The sequence below is a fragment of the Peromyscus californicus genome, unplaced genomic scaffold (assembly GCF_007827085.1).
Source record: "Peromyscus californicus insignis strain IS unplaced genomic scaffold, ASM782708v3 Scaffold_16__1_contigs__length_79575227, whole genome shotgun sequence".
NCBI lineage: Eukaryota > Metazoa > Chordata > Mammalia > Rodentia > Cricetidae > Peromyscus > Peromyscus californicus.
Genome location: NW_026294458.1, coordinates 59,247,049 through 59,264,454, shown reverse-complemented (window position 1 = coordinate 59,264,454; position 17,406 = coordinate 59,247,049). Strand labels below are relative to the sequence as shown.

The window sequence follows — 17,406 nt, the reverse complement described above, 5'->3', positions numbered from 1 at the left end:
TGACCTCCCTTAGCTTCACAGTGTAGACAACACATGATCATCAACCTATTAGGCCTGGGTGACATGCATACAGCTTGTGGACCCTCCATTGGCTCAGCCTACAATAATCCAGATAATTAACCAATATCAACTAAAATTACCTCAGTTTTGTTCAGTTTCCTTGACAACCCTATAAAAAGCCTAGATAAAAGAGTGTGATTATGTTCCTCTCTTAGAAACCAACTCCCTTTTCTCTTGGAAATTTCTTACTTTTCTTTAATTCACCTTAATAAAGCTTGCAGATTGCATATAGTTTGTGTCTTTAAATTTCATTGGTGTGAGATAACACACTTGTGGTGATCTTTGATGACCAATGAGGGTCCAGCACCTAAGGAGCCTGAGTCAAGAATAGCTGAGCCAAGAAAGTCCCAGGTTAAAAAAAAAAGAAAAACCTGCATCATTAACATGTGGTGAAAGTGATTGTAAACTATAAAGATATTTCTGTAGCACTTTTGAAAACTTTTATATGTCTGAAATAATTTGAACCATGGAAGTTCATGTGGTGCCCAACTTCAGCTGATCAGTTTACACAGCTCCTTCATCCAAAGATCAGAAAACATCATGGATGATGCAGAGAACCACGATGTCTGCTGTGAAATTGTGTCTCACAGAAAGTTTAGAAACACTACATCTATGAAGTCTCAACAATATGGCTACTTAAATAAGACCCCCAACAAGGGCAATACCCATAGCCATACCAACTCTAGACAAAGAACTATAGATAAACAAGGAATGCTACATTTTCTAAGGGAAATCATTGTTCTAAACTCTGCACCATTACCAAAAAGTTTAAATTGAGACCAGTAATGCACAACATAATGTTGAAATGAGATATAGTCCTACAGCTTAGGAAATGATTTTCATTAGTCTCATAGCTATGGCTTGGAAGGAAGTGGACTGCTAATGTTTCTAAATTATAGCTCATATTCACACTTGCTAATGTTTTAAATAATGATCACTCGGAGTAGAAGAAAACAGTCTTCAACAAAAAAGAGCCCCCAAATTAGTTACCCGACACTGAATGGTTAACCCTGAAATCATATAAATGCAAGTAGCATTATATAAACTGAGCGGCTTACATATTTAGGAATATAATTATATATTTGTATATTTAGCTCTGTGTGTGTGTGTGTGTGTGTGTGTGTGTGTGTGTGTGTGTAAAAACAATTGAAGAAAAATGGTTATGAATTCAAGAGAAAGCAAGGGACATCCATGGGAGGGGCTTGAGGGAAGAAATAGGAAGGAGGAATGATATAATTATATTTTAAATTCAAAAAATTAAAAGCTGTATGAAGATGGGGAAATATTTTTTAACTGTAAAGAGAAATTTAGGGAAATAAAAAATAAGAGAACAAAAATTTAGAAATGAAATTGTAGGAACAATGTTGATTTAAAAGACATATTTTTAATTTTAAAAAAAGTTTTTATTTGGCTAAAATAACCAGCCAGAACCAAAGCAACAACAAGAAAACATACCACTTATATCTGAAGTTTAAATTCCAGAATATCCTCCTTTTCTTATGAAGTATCCTGGTGTAAACTAGTTGAAAACCCATTACGTGCTTTGTGATCTGCATTCTAATGTTATTTTCCTGTCACAGAAGGATCATTAGGGCCAGTATTTAAGTTGCTATGCCATTCCATTTTATGTACCCACTACGCACACAACCCTGTTGGTCTCTGAATAGGAGGAAATCACAGACTATCAAGTCCCATCAATCACATTTCACTGAACGTGTAGTGCAAAGAGGAGTATGAGTAAAGCTCAATGAAGACAAACACTAAAGCATTGAGGCTATCTTGCAGAAGTACGGATAAACAGCTGTCACCATTGAGGAAATTAAGACAAGTGTCAGTGCACGGATAGTGACTAAGATGGAGTCATGAAGTAGATGAACATTTTTAGGGAGAGGACATCTAAGCAGAGTCCTAAGGACTAAAATAAATTTATTCTGATTATCCAATTCAAATGAGAAAAGTAAACGCTCCAGGTGTCGAATCTCACAGAGTAGTAGGATGAGAGGAAGTCAGTTTGGGTGGTGTCTGTCAATTATGTTCCAGGTAAATACCAAGTGTTCACATTGATAATCAGCTCTAGTCAGTGATAGTCAATGAATTACTGTCACCAAATTCAATGAATTTCCATAGAAGCCAAGCATACACAAACTTTAGTTGTTACAAAATGATACTGGTAAATTCTTGAAAAGTAAATTAAGAACTCTCAGTGTATTGCTGTACAGGGAGCCAGTTACCACTGTCCTGCTTACTACTAAAAGCTCTATCACACAGGAAGCTAAAATAGTAGCAAGCTATCTATGAGGCTGCACAAAACAAAGAGAGTCTCTTTGCTAATTAAATGTGAATTCTAGTCTGTCAGCAGTTGCTAAGGTAAACTTCCAGTAACTGTGTATGAAACACTAGCCACAGAAATATGTTCTTTGATCTGATATAAAAAGAGGATTCCTCTAACAAATGAGTCTGGTAAACAACGTGGCAAGAGGATTAATCGGATTTCTTTGTTGCCAGAGATAAAAGAACTTTAAGAGTATTTATGAAAAAATAAGATAGATGATTTGAGTATGGCATAAGATGAGTTGTCCCACCAATAAGACCTGGTAATACCAGTGTTTCAGATGACACACCTTGTAAGGAAAAGTCTTTCCACTTGGCTTCATTTTAAATGCATGAAACATTCAGTGGAATGGCTAAACCAAAAGTCTTTTAGTAAAGAGAAAATTTCTCTAATACAATTACATTTCTGAATGTTTGTTTTTGTCACTTTGCCTTTCTCAATGAATGCTATCTACTTGGAAATTTCCCCTACTTAGGGAAAATATCTAAGTTCTTTAAATCTAACATCGAGAGAGAGAGAGAGAGAGAGAGAGAGAGAGAGAGAGAGAGAGAGAGAGACAGACAGACAGACAGACAGACAGACACAGACAGAGACAGACAGAGACAGAGAGAGAGACAGACAGAGAGAAAGAGAGACAGAGACAGAGACAGAGAGGCATAAGACTATCTTTCCAACTGGAGATCTAAGTAGTACTGACCTAATAGCACGAGAAAATCATTTGAAATAGTAGAGTAAATGATAATTGAGACTAAAATAAAAGCATCACCACATTAGACAATAAGGAAAGCCAAAGATAAATCATAAAAAACAAACATACAAACAAACAAAAAACAGTGCTTAAGGAATTGAGAAACAGATTGACAATGTTTCCACCCTTCACAAGTCTCCAGGTCCTATCCAAGGGAGACATAATATGTTCCTTTACAGAATAACTGTATGTCAGCACTTTGGAACCGGTTCACAGTTGCAGTCACTAGGGCCTAAAAATAATAGAGAATTCTATGCTAAATATATTATAGTTCTGCAGCATGAGAAGTAAAAGGTGTGTGCATTCCCAGGAGTAAGGTCAGGAGAAAATATAGCAGTGGACCAAAAGCACTAATACATCAAATTCTTAAAATGTAAGCTCATTGTCATCAGATTTTTGTTTGTTTGTTTGTGGTTCTGTGGAGACAAGGTATCCCTCTCTAGCCCAGGTTGGACTCCAACTTGTAGCAATCCTCCTGCCTTAACTTCTCAAAGGCTAAGAATACAGGGGTGAGCCACCATACCCGGATCACTAAATTGTTAGGCTGGGAAATGTACATTGCATGGTATTAATAAGGATACTGAAATTAAAGCTTTTTATCATATCTGTTGCCATATTTCTTAATTAAACATATGTAAGTGAAGGTCTTTGGCACTTTCATTAGGATATTTACATCATCATACTTTGATTTTCAGCCATCTCAATTAACAAACAGTGAGAGTATACATTTTCAAGTGGATGATAAAATTTCCAGACACGTGGCAGACACCATGTATTCTTCAAAACAAAGTGCAATCATGTTTTAATATGATTCTAGGATTACTATCTCCTCAAGCAATTTTTTTCTTTTTTAAGGTTGAGTTGTAATCAGGTTCTTCCACAAGTAGTCATTGACTTATTTGGGTTATATCAAGGTATTCAGTAATTTAATGTTTTAGGAACATGTGTCTTAGCTAGTGCTTGTCTGACTCTTCTCACTCCTGACAGGAATGCATCTGTGTCATCCTCCTGCCTGGTAAGAACTATTTTTCTTTCATCATTTAAAAAATATCCTCATTCTTCACTACACCAAGAAAACTTAAGGTAAGAACTATCGTTCACTACAGTATCTAGCATTTTCCAGTAAAGTTTGGTGATGTGAATTGAATATTTGATTTCAAAATATTCGAATTCATATATATGTATATATACTCAAAGTAATATATGTTATATAATATATACTATATATTATAATATAATCACATATATTTATATAGTATATAATATAGACATAACTACATAACATAATATAAATTATGCAATAATATAAATATGTATATATGTATGATATATTATATACATGTCCTATATTATATAATGTATAAATATTATGTGATTATATATGTGTGTGTGTATATATATATATATATATATATATATATATATATATAAAACTTTGAGTTCCAAGGTGATGTTTACTGAAACAAATTAAGTCTCCTTTAAGCACTGAGTGTTGGCTTATTGTTCAATATTCCTTCACTTCAAGCCTCTTGTGGACATCCACCTCTCATAAAGGAAACAGCCTTTTATTCACTGTTTTGGAATGTTCCATATTCAGTTATAGACTTGGAGTGGCCCACAGGCTGTCCAGGTCATTATTATGAGTTACCTTCTTACTGATGGTCTTACTGACTAGTCTGCCTATAATTGTTATATTACCCGTTATTAGTCTACACTCTCCTTCATTTATTCTTCAATCATATTTGCTTCTATTAACATATTCTATTACTTGAACTATTTAGATTATTGATAATGTACATTCATCATTAAAATATGGGGTCCATGAAAGCAAAAAAATTTTGCCCTGGTGACATAAAAAGTGCTTAATAAATGTTGAAGGAGTGGGTCATCATTATCATAAAACAGCATCTTCTATGCATACACTTAATGTGTGGCTCCACTGCCTACTCAAAATGCTTTATTGGTTGCTTATATGTCTAAGCAGGTAAAATGCTGCCTGTGCTGAAGGAGGTCCTGTGTTTGAATTCACAGCACCCACGTAAACAAAAGCCAGTGCAGAAAACATCCCTGGGATCCCAGTGATGGGAGGCAGAGACAAGTGGGATTAATCAAGCCCACTGACCATCTCATCTAGATGGACAGGGAGGACCCAGCATCATTGAGAGAACCTTTTTTCAAAAAATACAGTGGAAGGTGACTGAGAAGATAACTAATGTCAACCATGGACTCCACAGGTATGCTTTTGCACACATTGCACAACACACACACACACACACACACACACACACACACACACACACACACACACACCTCACAAATGTACATGTCCCATTTGGAGGGTGGAATACTGGACAATAAATAAAATGCCACAAAATGTGTATTCTGAGCAAGTATTCACCCAATATGTCTAAGCAGCCTTCAAAGAAAACATTGAAAAACAGAATAAAACTGCAGAAAGACTATAGAATGGAAATACTAACAGCCTATATTTTATCTCTTGTTCTCTAAAATTTATGTTGAAGATTTATTTTTCATTTGTTCAATATTTTCCATTACAAATCTAAAATGGCCATATTCAAATAGGTCAGGTCTAGGTTATTTCATTGTGTTTCTTGTATTTGCATTAGTGTGGTATTATTTTATGGTCCTTCCTTCTGGATTTGTCTGTAACCTCCCAGAACAGAAGATAGTGGGATTACAGCTTCTTGTTGGGATTATATACATAACTATGCAGACTCTGTAGACAGCATCTGGAGACATGGGACTGGGGCACTTCCCTTTCAAAGTCAACCAGGTCTTTGTGGTAACATCACGGTAAGAGATAAGTACTTAGCAAAATCAGACATATTATTAGGGGTATCATGAACAGTTCTATTTCAAAAGGTGAAGAAGCAATCATCTTTCACAGAGAATTGTCAGAAAGGAAAACAGCTGTACTATCTTGGGACACAACTTTCAAATGTATTATGTCTTCATGATTCTAATATTAAAAACCCAGAAGAGTTACTACATTAAGTCTTGTTAAGAGTTGTACAATTTATTCCAGAAAAATTATAATAACAAATATTTCAGTTACTTTATTACAAAGAATATAACATACATTAAACTAAGTTTCTGTGCTGTGGGATGCTCTATATGCTGTGAATGTGTTGTTCTGATTGGTTGATAAATAAAAATAAATAAAATAAATAAAAAAATGCTGATTGGCCAGTAGCCAGGGAGGAAGTATTGACAGGATAAACAGAAAAGGAGAATTCCAGGAGGTGGACGGCTGAGTCAGTAGATACCAGCCCACCATCCAGGGAGCAGTATGCAATGGCATACAGGTAAAGCCACAGGACACGTGACAACATATAGATGAACAGAAATGGGCTGAGTTTAAATGTAAGAGGCAGTCAGTGGTAGGCCTGAGCTAATGGCCAACCAATTTTAATTAATATAAGCTTCTAAGTGATTATTTTATAAGCGGCTGCTGGACTGTGGGACCATGAGAGCTGGGTGGGACCAGGAAAACTTCAGCTACATTTCTGTATGATATCACAGTGAAAAACTTTGGATATTTTTATTTCTGAGAACCATTATTTAAAAAAAAAAGTTTATTCTAGGACCAAGCCTCATTTTTGAGGTTGGTAAAAATTTAAATTCAAGAGATTTTCATGGAAATATTAATCATTCATTTTTCATTCACATTTTTTTCACCATTAGCTGAGTGCCTTCCAGTTCTAGGCTGAGACTTTCAGAGAGCTGATGAGAGTCATACTTAGGATGTCTATGACTCCGTTTAGAGGTGGTTATATTAGAATTATAAAGGTATTCTGTTTTCCTTTTTCCTTTTTGCTGAGAATACATGGCATATCATGCATTTTTTTTTCTCATGATGATAACAAACCATGACTGGAGTCAAACTCTTTTTTTCTATAAGAGAATGTGTGATGTCAGACTTTCAAGTAGTCAAAACACCAAATTTGTGTGGGAAATGGCACCTGGTTTAAGTCTCTTTGGTGTGGAGTCACACTGGCTGTCTTTTCCTCTTTATTTCAGAGAACCAATGTTCCGGCAAGGAAATTCAAACGTAAAGGAGACAAATTTGCTTAAAATTTATCTTAGAAAAAAAATGAGAGGGTCTTCTGAACATCATTCAGGGCTATAGTTTTCTGACAAGGAAATGCTGTGGCAAGGTACAGTGGTGAGGAGATCTATCCATGGGGAAAGCTGCATCCCAACACGAAAAGGAGACCTGGTGTAAAGGCCACAGTGAAGCGATCACTCACTTGACAAGAATTGTGACTATTTAAAATATATAAAATTCTAGAAGACTACTTCATCAAGCAGTCAATCAAATGCCCAGAATTTAGACATTCAAACACTTATTCTGGCATTTTAGTGGATGTATTTAAAACGTTTTTCCTTTTTTAAAAACAAAGGAGGGAAAAATTAATAGGCGAACTGCCATTAAATTTAACTCTAAGTAGGTCATCTAGTTTTAAAAGGATGTTTAAAAGGATGGTATCCATACATTTAGTTTTGTTTAATGAAAATTTAATCATACAGATATGTTTTGTTATTTAAAAAACATTACTAAATGTCATTTGCTGTGGATATTGCTCTATATAAATAAAGCACTGATTGGCCAGTGACCAGGCAGGAAGTATAGGCGGGACAAGGAGAGAGGAGAATTGAGGAAGGAGGAAGGAAAGGGAGACCGGCTGGAGCCACCGCCAAGACAAGGAAGAAATAAAGTACCGGTAAGCCACGAGTCACGTGGCAAAGTAGAGATTAATAGAAATGGGCTGAATATAAGAGTGAGAGCTAGACAATGATAGGCCTGAGATAATGGCCAAGCAGTTTAAATAATGTAAGATTCTGTGTGTTTATTTTATAAGTGGGCTCCGGAACTGGTGGGACTTGGCGGGGGGAGCTGGAGAAAAATTCTCCAGCTACAGTCATTAAAAGATCATTTTGAGATCAACTATGGTTTAGATAAGTATTCCCCAAAAGTCTGTGGCTATAAATCTCATTTCTTGCACAGGATATTACTGGATGGTGGTAGAAACTATTGGGTATGGAACAACAGAGGAGATGCTCATGTGGCTATAAATCTCATTTCTTGCACAGGATATTACTGGATGGTGGTAGAAACTATTGGGTATGGAACAACAGAGGAGATGCTCATGACATTGGGACCATACTTTTTTCTAATTTGTTTTGGGGCCCATGAAGTGAAGAACATCTCTGTATGTGTTCTCTACCATTGCCTTCTAAGATCTAAGAGCAAAGATTCTGCTTGCTCTTTGATCACAATCTCTAAATCCAGAGAGACAAAAAATTTTCTGTTTAAAAGTTGATTATATTGGGTATTTAGTACTATAATCATCAAAAGCCCCACAAGTCTTAGTGCTACATTTGGATAACAAATTAATGTGTGATCTTCTAAGTCAACTTCATAATAGGCCTTTTATTAGTTTTATATCTTCATACATTATATGTGCATTACCTTTCAACATTAAAAAGGAAGACATGAAACAGGATAAGGATGTATTAGAGGTTACAGGGCAGTTGGAAAAGGGAAATGGGGTGTGGCTATGATCATATTTTATTGTACTCATGCATGAAATGCTCAAAACACAAAATAGGTAAATACAAATAAGTACTACAAAATGTTAATGCATCAGAAGATGTTTTGATAGAGTTAATAAATAAGGCAAAATCCAGAAAAATTCTAGAGAAATATTTCTAAGTAAACAATTATTTATAAATCACCCCTGTGGCAATCATCAAGCAGAAAGGACTGGAATGTGCTCTACTCACTAACTGTTCCATCAAGAAGCAATGGTTCTTTTTTTTAAAAAAAGGTGATATACACTATTGTGGAGTGGAAATTTCCACCTCCAAGAGCAGCCACATCATCCAAATTGATGAGGATTTCAGCTTAAAAGTTGGAAACCAAATGGTCATCTCCTCAAACCTGGATGGTTTACTAATAATACAAAAGCATCAATCTTTGGTCAAAAATTATGTTTTCGTAACATTTTAACTTAACAAAAACCTTTTTGTGACTTGATACCATATGATTTCCATGAGTAATTAGATGTTAACTGGTGTCTGGATTATATTCATATATGTAGAAAATTTACAACAATGCTTGATGAAAGTACTATTTTTTTATTGTTACAAATGCTTTTTAACCTACAAGTGGGTTATATAGCAATAAAAACCATTGTAAGTTAAAAGAATCATACACTGAAAACATATTTTACAATCCTATTGTGGGATATTCCTTTACACTGAGTGAATATGAGTAATAAGGAAGCTGACTGGCCAATAGCTGAACAGGATAAAGTTAGGTGGGAGAGCTAAACCGAGAATGCTAGGAGAAAGAGCAGAACTGCAGAGTTGCCAGCAGACACAGAGAGATGCAAAATAGACATGCAGTACTGAGAAAAGGTACCAAGCCACATGGCAAAGCATAGATAAGAAATATGGATTAATTTAAATGTAAGAGTTAGCTAGTAACAAGCCTGAGCTATTGGCCAATCATTTGTAATTAATATAAGTCTCAGTGTGTTTATTTGGGAGCGCTGGCAGGACAGAAACTTCCACCTACACCTTATCTCATTGAACATCATAACTCAGCCACAGTGCACTATACTGTAGTGATTGTTTCTAATATAATTAGGCAGCTGAATGGGAGAGAGGTGCAGGTAGATGTAGCAGTCCAACATCATGAGAAGGGATAGTTAAACTAGAAAAAAATCAAAATTCAAAGTGTAGTTTCTAATGAGTGAGTATTGCTTGTACATCATCTAAAGTAGAAGAATCAGAAAGTCAAACCACCCTAAGCAGTGTGCCTTTTATGCCATTTATGATGGATCATAACAGAATGAGCATATTCTAGTAAAATTAAAAAGATAAAATCTGCACTCCCAGTACTTTTTTCATAAATTTGCCTACTTTAAAACTTACTTATAGGAACATAATGATCCAGGTAGAAGTCATGTCATTTGATTATTTTCTAAGTAATGTAGGAAGAATTATCAGTTATAAGACGAAAGGCTTTAATGCCAATGGTCAAGGCTTCTTACAAACTGTACCTTTCCATTTCCATTGTGAGTTCTTCCCTGATTCTAAAAGCTCCAATAAAGAGTTGGAAGTCACTGCAAGAGAGGCAGTGTTGTTTTAATTGCAAGTGAATATTATTCCTGCTAGTTCATAGGAATTATGTAAATCAAATAAACAAGAAATAGAATTGATACGTTATCCGAAACAGTAATAATCCAGAATTTTCTGCAATACAATCCTGAATACAGCAAGTTCTATGTAAGCAACCAGTCAGTTCCATGAAGAAAACCATGAATAAGGACCTGGCATAGGCCATGGCAAGAGACCAGAGTGGATTCAGAAACAAGTCAAGGAGATGGGAACTCAAACAACAGCAGTAGGTAGTGGTGCTTGCTTTGCTTTATTTCTTAGTAGATCTTAGCTCTTGTTTCATCAATGTGTCACTGATAGTAATTAGTAGCAAACAGGACCATGTAGGGGTTCTGTAGCTTTAAATTAACTTTGCTAAGATTTTGTATATCCTTAAATTAAATTATCTGTAAATATGAAGCACTTAATCCTTCATGATTAATTTCCGTCTCTTTTTCCTGATCTTTGCACGAAGCTCTATTTCAATGATTTTTGTCACATAGGTGCAGAACATAGAGAGAGCACATATGTGAGCCCACACATCCACCAGGACTTCTAACTCAGCAGAACTTCTCCCAGAAGATTCCTTCATGTCCATCATCCATGTAACTAAAAGCAGATCTCACTAATGCTCTCTGGTAAGTCACAAAACATGCTCTTCAGAAGGCTCCTCTGTCAGCAACTGGATAAATGAAATTACCTTGGAAATCAACAGAAACCATGACTATGAAGATAGAAGACACATTCACAACTATTAAAATCTTTTACATTATTGTACAAGATAAGCAATTATTAGACAGGCTAGTCTGTGTGCTTATGGGGATGCTGGCCAAATAGAACAATAGGAAAGTAAATACTGAGAGGAAGATGTTGTTCCAAGAAAAGTGTTTGAACTTGGCAATGGTGGCCAAGATAGACATGTTTGCTCTGTACTGCATTGAGGAAAGAAAGAGCTGGCTCAAGAGACACCTCTCATGTAGGAGCTACAGAGGAAGGAAGACATTCTTTAGGATGCTGTCCTATATCCTCCCCTCTTAACACAAATACTTTTAAAAAGTCTTCATCAAATCCTTTATGGAAAGCATCCTATGATGAGAGAAATTTATAGGTATCTTGTTCAATATTTTCAAGACTTTTAGCTCTATGACTGGATATTTATTCTTATTATGCTCCCCCTTAGCCCAAAGTGTGAGATCTCTCACAATAAGAAACATGACTCTGACTTCTTAGGAGGTTATCTTTACTTTCTTTGAGTCTCCATCAGGGCATTTAAGAGTACATTATTTGTTCTTATATTTATTCGAACTACTTCAGGCTATGTGTGAATTATGTGTGAAATATGTTAAAGGGCCCTTTGTTTCCTGATTTCAACTTACTAGGTTGAAGATCCCAGACGTTATGTCTAAATTTCATGCCTTTATGTAGAGACGTTACTACCTGACTCTCTGTTACACAGTTTTCCTGCGCTTGAAATTAAAAGTCCATTAATCAAAATAGATTTCACTCTCTTAATCTTAGCCATTTAACTTCTGGTTTCTAAATCTCATGTAATACACAATACATAACAGCACACAGCAATCAGAGTTATTGGTAAACCTTCAAGTCAATAGAATAAAGTGAAGTGTTGCTTTTCCCTCAAAAATTAGACTAGACTAAATGTCTGTTTTACAATTCTGTCATATTGGACCCAATAAGGTACAAAGGGTTGGTTTTCAAGGAAAGAAGCTAAATATAGCCATTCACTTAAAGTCAAAGATGAAGGTGTACGTATATATTTTGAGTGTGTATTATATCTGTTTGTACATAAGTGTGCATTTATATGTATTGTGGGCATGTGTATATATACACACACTGAAGTATTTCTCTGTGTATTTGTATACATGTCACATATACTCAAATATACAGATGTATATAGCACATTATCCCCTGAGATTATTTATGTAAATCTAGAGAGACTAGAAAAGAGGAGACATAAGGTAAGTCAGTATAACGTTTCCTCCAAAACTTACTCCATGTAGAAAGCTGAAAGCAGTGACTAAATTTGGTCCTCTGGGGATGTTTTCTCTTTTATTTACTGTTCTTGACCCTGGGATTGAAGGGCAGATTCGAGGCAGGCGTGGTGTGAGGTCATGGGGGACCAGCCTGTTGATGCTGGACTGCCTTCTTCCTGTGGATGCTGTGGCTTTCCCAGAGGTGGTGAGGAAGGAAACCACTAAGAAAAGGAAAAGAAAGCATTGAGTCCTGCAAACGCTGGCTGCTGAGATGTGGTGTCGGCATGCTTCCATCTGTGGGCTGGTGGCTAGAGCATCTAAGAGGTGGTCAGAAAACGTCTCTGGTGACAGCTATGACAGCACGTCATAGAAATTCAAATGACAACATCCTGAGGTTTTGCCAGTGGGCAGCAAATAAAGAAGAGAATTCTGCTCACCATTTTCTGTGGTTTTTTGGGGGTGTTTTTTTTTTTTTTTTGTACTTAAAACAGCCAGTCATTTTATGCTGAGAACTAATGTCCTATGACAGTTGCAAACAAAGTATCTGTTTGAAATTCAAAGTTCAACCACTCTGGCTAGAGGGCAACCTGATTTAGCAGCACAAATTATGTCTAAATATGGAAAAATACAGGTGGTTCAGTGGTGAAAATTATACTGACAAAATCATCTTCCTTCATCCAATCAAATCATCTGTATGAAAGTGAGTGAGTGTGTGTGTGTGTGTGTGTGTGTGTGTGTGTGTGTGTGTGTGTGTGTGAGCTATCAAGATGAATTGTTTGGATATCATAACAAGATAAGGACTGCAGAATGTTCCTTAGAGCCCAGCAAATAGTGTCTACACTGCTCTGTCCTGTTTTCAACCTTCAGTTCCTCCTATTTTACAGACAGTCATAGTCTCACAACATTCACAACCAAAAAAAGGATTTAAATTGTTTTCAAAAGAACACAAGCCATGCAATGTTGATTTTGCCTACAGCTGCTGTATTAATGTTGCAGAAGAGAAATAGAAAACTTTAGTGTATACATCTATAGATCAAAGTAAACAACCAAATTATAAATTGACACAATAGTAAAATAAACTAGGAAAAAAAATTAGTCTTAAAAATATATTTAATTCAGATATTAGTAAAAGTGAGTTTTTAGATAATTTATTATCTGGCTTGTTTTCAGTTTAGGCTATCTTTTGGCACCTCTCTTCCACTCTGTCTTTTTGAGGAGGAATTTTAGCTGAGCAACAGCACAAACACTGTAGGAAACGCACATTTATCCTGGGCACAGCTCCCTGGAGGACAGGAGAGACAGAATTCCATGACACATAATAAAGACATCACCAGATCACTTTGCACTTGAATCACAATTTTATGTGGCCTTATTTTCTCCCTCAAAATGAAAAGGAAGAATGTCCCATATGGGGTAGTGTTTTATTATTTTATATTCCAGAGATATTTTGATAAAAAATGCTTGAAAGTATAAAAATAAACACTGATGCTCCTTTTACAGTATTTGTTTATACAGTGTGGGTGGTCCCTGACAACCTTCTGAGGCCAATATTTGTTATCAGAAGAACTGTGTATTATCCTCACAGAGACTTTTAAGAAGGCCAAATGGTTTGGAGGATATTCCCAAATTAATTCTAGTACCCTTTAGCCTCTCTTATAAATAACATGTTCATTAGACTTATTAGGAGAAGATATCTTGTATGTGGTGAATCCAAATTCATCCAGAGAACAAATTTACTTTAAGAATTCAATAGCTAAGGGGAACAATTTAAAATATAGCTTGAAAACTGACAAATTTAAGTGGAGAGGAAGTCACAGTTTAAGAATACTATTCTTTGAACGTATGTTAGGAAGTCTTGAGAGTAAACTTGATCTCTAACCCCAGGAATATCACTACATCATTGGATCTAGGTTCATGTACACTGAAAGTTGGGATGGGTGGCTTCGAGAAGTCTTTGTTGCTCTCATCAGAGGACCAAATGAAAACAAAGTATTTTTCAGAGGGAATCTACATGATCAGAAGGATTTTGTTACATTATCTTCAGTAGTAGAACTTCAAGAGCACCCAAGAGATAATTCATATCTTGCTGCCAAGAAATAACATCTCATGGTTCATTCCAACCATGATAGTATTCCCACTACCACTAGTGTGAAGGAAAATGTCAGCAGTTAGTGGTTCATCTGCTCTAGCCTTTTAAATCATCTCATAATCTGTGGAATATCTGGACAGCACTCACTTCAGGCTGTCTCAGTAGGATGCACCTTTCCCTTCATCTAATTCCACTGGTTCTTCTAGGACAGGCTCAAACTTTTCTTGCTCGAGAAAAGCCTCTTCAAATGTACAAGGCAATCATCTAAATCTCTTGACTGCTTCTGCTGCCTTTTGGTACAATCCAGTTTCTACAACAAGGCATTACAAGACTCTTTGTGAAATGGCTCCTGCACCCAGCATCTTGGTGTGTTTTAACAAATAGTTAATAATAAGAGTTCGGCCAAAATGATGAGTCAGACAAAGTCCCTGTGATCATGAAACTTCCACTGTAATGGGAAAGACAGAAAGTCATAAGCAAGTCAACAGGTAAATTGATAATCTCTGAAGAAGAAAGATAGAGCAGAAACATATGATTGGGTGGGAGGAAGAATAGATTAAGGAAGATATCTGAGGAAAGCACAATTCAACCATGCAAGATGTGAGTCCAGTCAGAATCCACAAAAAAAAAGCTCTTGTAGAGAGAGGCAGCACATTTCAAGCACAGGATGATCTGAATCTCTCTAAAGATCAAGGTTTCCATGACTTTGTGATCTGCCAGGTAAGACATATGGTTCATACGGATTCAGAGACAGAGCCAGGGTCATTTTGGCTAGACTTTAAGGAGTGTGAATTTTCTTTTTAGTGTAAAATGAAACTACTATAAACTTTTAAAGAGCAGAGGGACATTCCCCCGTTTATGGGGCTAAAGAGTTATTTTGGATGCTGTGTGAAGCAATATTTTTAACGTCAACAAAAGAGAAGATGGGGCATGAGGCCATTGCACTAATAATTTCATTTCTACCCCATTCATGTTTCCTGTACTCTACCGAGCTGGCAGAGCCCTACTAACTTATATGGGAGAATTTGAATGAAATTCTCTTGGATAGATAAAGATAATTTCCAAAGAAGTAAAGTCCTAATAGTGAGGTAATCAAGATGGGAATATTATTAAAATGTAGCTGAATCAGTTGTGCCAATTACAGCAACCGTTAACTCATTTTATTCACTCACTAACACAATATTGGTTGAAAGCTGGGCTGAGTCAAGTACAAGGTGAGATTCTGAGATTATAGAAATGATGATAATTAGAAATACCTAATTAACATCATTAACTTGAATACATAAGGCATATACTGTATGTTAAACTCTATAAGTATTTTACATATTCTAATTCAGTTTTTTCTCATGACAGTTTTAAAATCCAAAAGTTTTTAAAGTTATTTGTCACTTTATACATGAGACAACTGGTATGGAGAACTTCAGAAACCTTCCATAGTCAACAGCTGTTACTTAGCAACACAGCACTTAAAATCTGCTGTGTCTATCCTACAGCCTACTCATCACATGCTCTCTAAATTCCCCTTTGGAAGACACAACAAATATTTTCCTTACATTTAGAGTCTATCGTCTGACCATTGAGATGAATAATAAACAACCATAAGGAAACATTTTTAGAAGGCTGGTGGTTACAGATTTTCAGGAGAAAAAAAATTGAAGTTCTAAATTTTTGGCATCCCCTTTATTAATTTTATTAAAGGACACTTATGAGGACATAAGAGCAGAGAACTTGAAGACTTGAGAACTCTCCAATGATGTATGATTACAAAATTGGGGCAAGACCTGGACTTGTGATGTTCTTCACAAAACGGGAAGATTGAAAAAAGAAATGGCGACAGAACTGATGCGTAGATGCTAAAAGATTCACTGAAAGTTTTAAAATGGGAAGACATGCTCTCTATGAAGGCCCCTTCAGGTACAAATTGTATTTGTGATAGAGAAGAGCTTTATCAATTATGCATTGAAGCAAAAAGAAGCAAACCAGGAATAAAATGCAGTAAATAACAGAGGTAGGAGTAATGCACATTATACCGGCACATTGGACTGTTTGTAATAAAACAAAGATCAGAAAAATGTTGCTGAAACTTCTTACTTGTTGGCATGTACTCCTTGGGTAAAAGATACAAGAGGACATCTAGCATTATTGTGTACTGTTTGTCATTTTATATGACAGTTGGCCTCACTTTGAGCATTTTGTGTATTATATACTGAGCTCACTGCCACACATGCTCAGGAACACTCACTTGTAAGGGTTAGGTCTCAGAAACCTGGGACAAATGGCTAACCAAGGGAGGTGCCCATTTAACACAGCAAAGCCAATGCTGGCCAGCTCTCCCAGCATCAGTCAGTACCCATGGCTCCTCCCACCATGTCTCACCCATCCCCTACCCTAAACCTCTCCCTCCTAGGGGCTGCACTGCCCCCTCCTTCCCTCTAGGCTGATTCCTATGTAACCCAGCCATTTTGTCTCTTGGCCTCTTGGCCTAGGCAGCCTCCTTTGGCCAGTGGCTCCTCTATTATTCTCTCTCTCCCTCTCTCCTCTGTGGTCTGGTTTAGTCAGCTGGCCTATGTTCATCCTGGACTCTTCCCTCTGCCTGCTTTCTCCCTTATATCTACAATAAAAAAAAAAATCTTAAGGTTTTCAAGAGATGCTTAGAAATCTCCAAGTGAAGAATCAGCTACTGGAGGTGCCCAATAAGTTCAATAAACATCTGGATCAATGAGATAACAACAGCATTTTAGAAAAGATCATTATGACATGGAAGCACACAGCCAGTCCCCTAGAACTCAGAGTCATTAATATCTCTCCTGTGGCAACTCTGCACAGCCGCCACATCTGGTTAAGCACAGCTCAATGCCAGTTGTGAAGTTCTGAATGAATAAGAGAACATAGAGGCAATCAGAGAAGAGATTAATAAAAGTGAGAACGCTTCCAGAGCCACACAAACCATTATAATCGGCGGGATGTGCACTTTGTGGCTGAAAGTTCCTTACTCCGC

General features: G+C 36.4%; 2 long non-coding RNA genes across 17 annotated transcripts in view; one reads left to right on the top strand and one right to left on the bottom strand.

Moving 5' to 3' along the window:
- LOC128112177 (uncharacterized) overlaps positions 1 to 17,406 on the bottom strand; it is a 610,610-nt gene that overhangs the window by 335,728 nt on the left and 257,476 nt on the right. The window lies entirely within an intron of this gene.
- Positions 1 to 17,406, top strand: part of LOC128112176 (uncharacterized) — a 35,788-nt gene that overhangs the window by 15,710 nt on the left and 2,672 nt on the right. For 5 of the 12 annotated variants that reach the window (XR_008218874.1, XR_008218879.1, XR_008218878.1 and 2 more), the window contains 4 exons: positions 4,128 to 4,223; positions 5,172 to 5,374; positions 5,819 to 10,966; positions 16,107 to 16,322. This is a non-coding gene — a long non-coding RNA (uncharacterized LOC128112176). Of the gene's footprint in view, positions 1 to 4,127; positions 4,224 to 5,171; positions 5,375 to 5,818; positions 10,967 to 12,426; positions 12,756 to 16,106; positions 16,323 to 17,406 lie in introns of those variants that run through there. The other 7 variants (XR_008218871.1, XR_008218875.1, XR_008218873.1 and 4 more) reach the window with 7 other exon arrangements.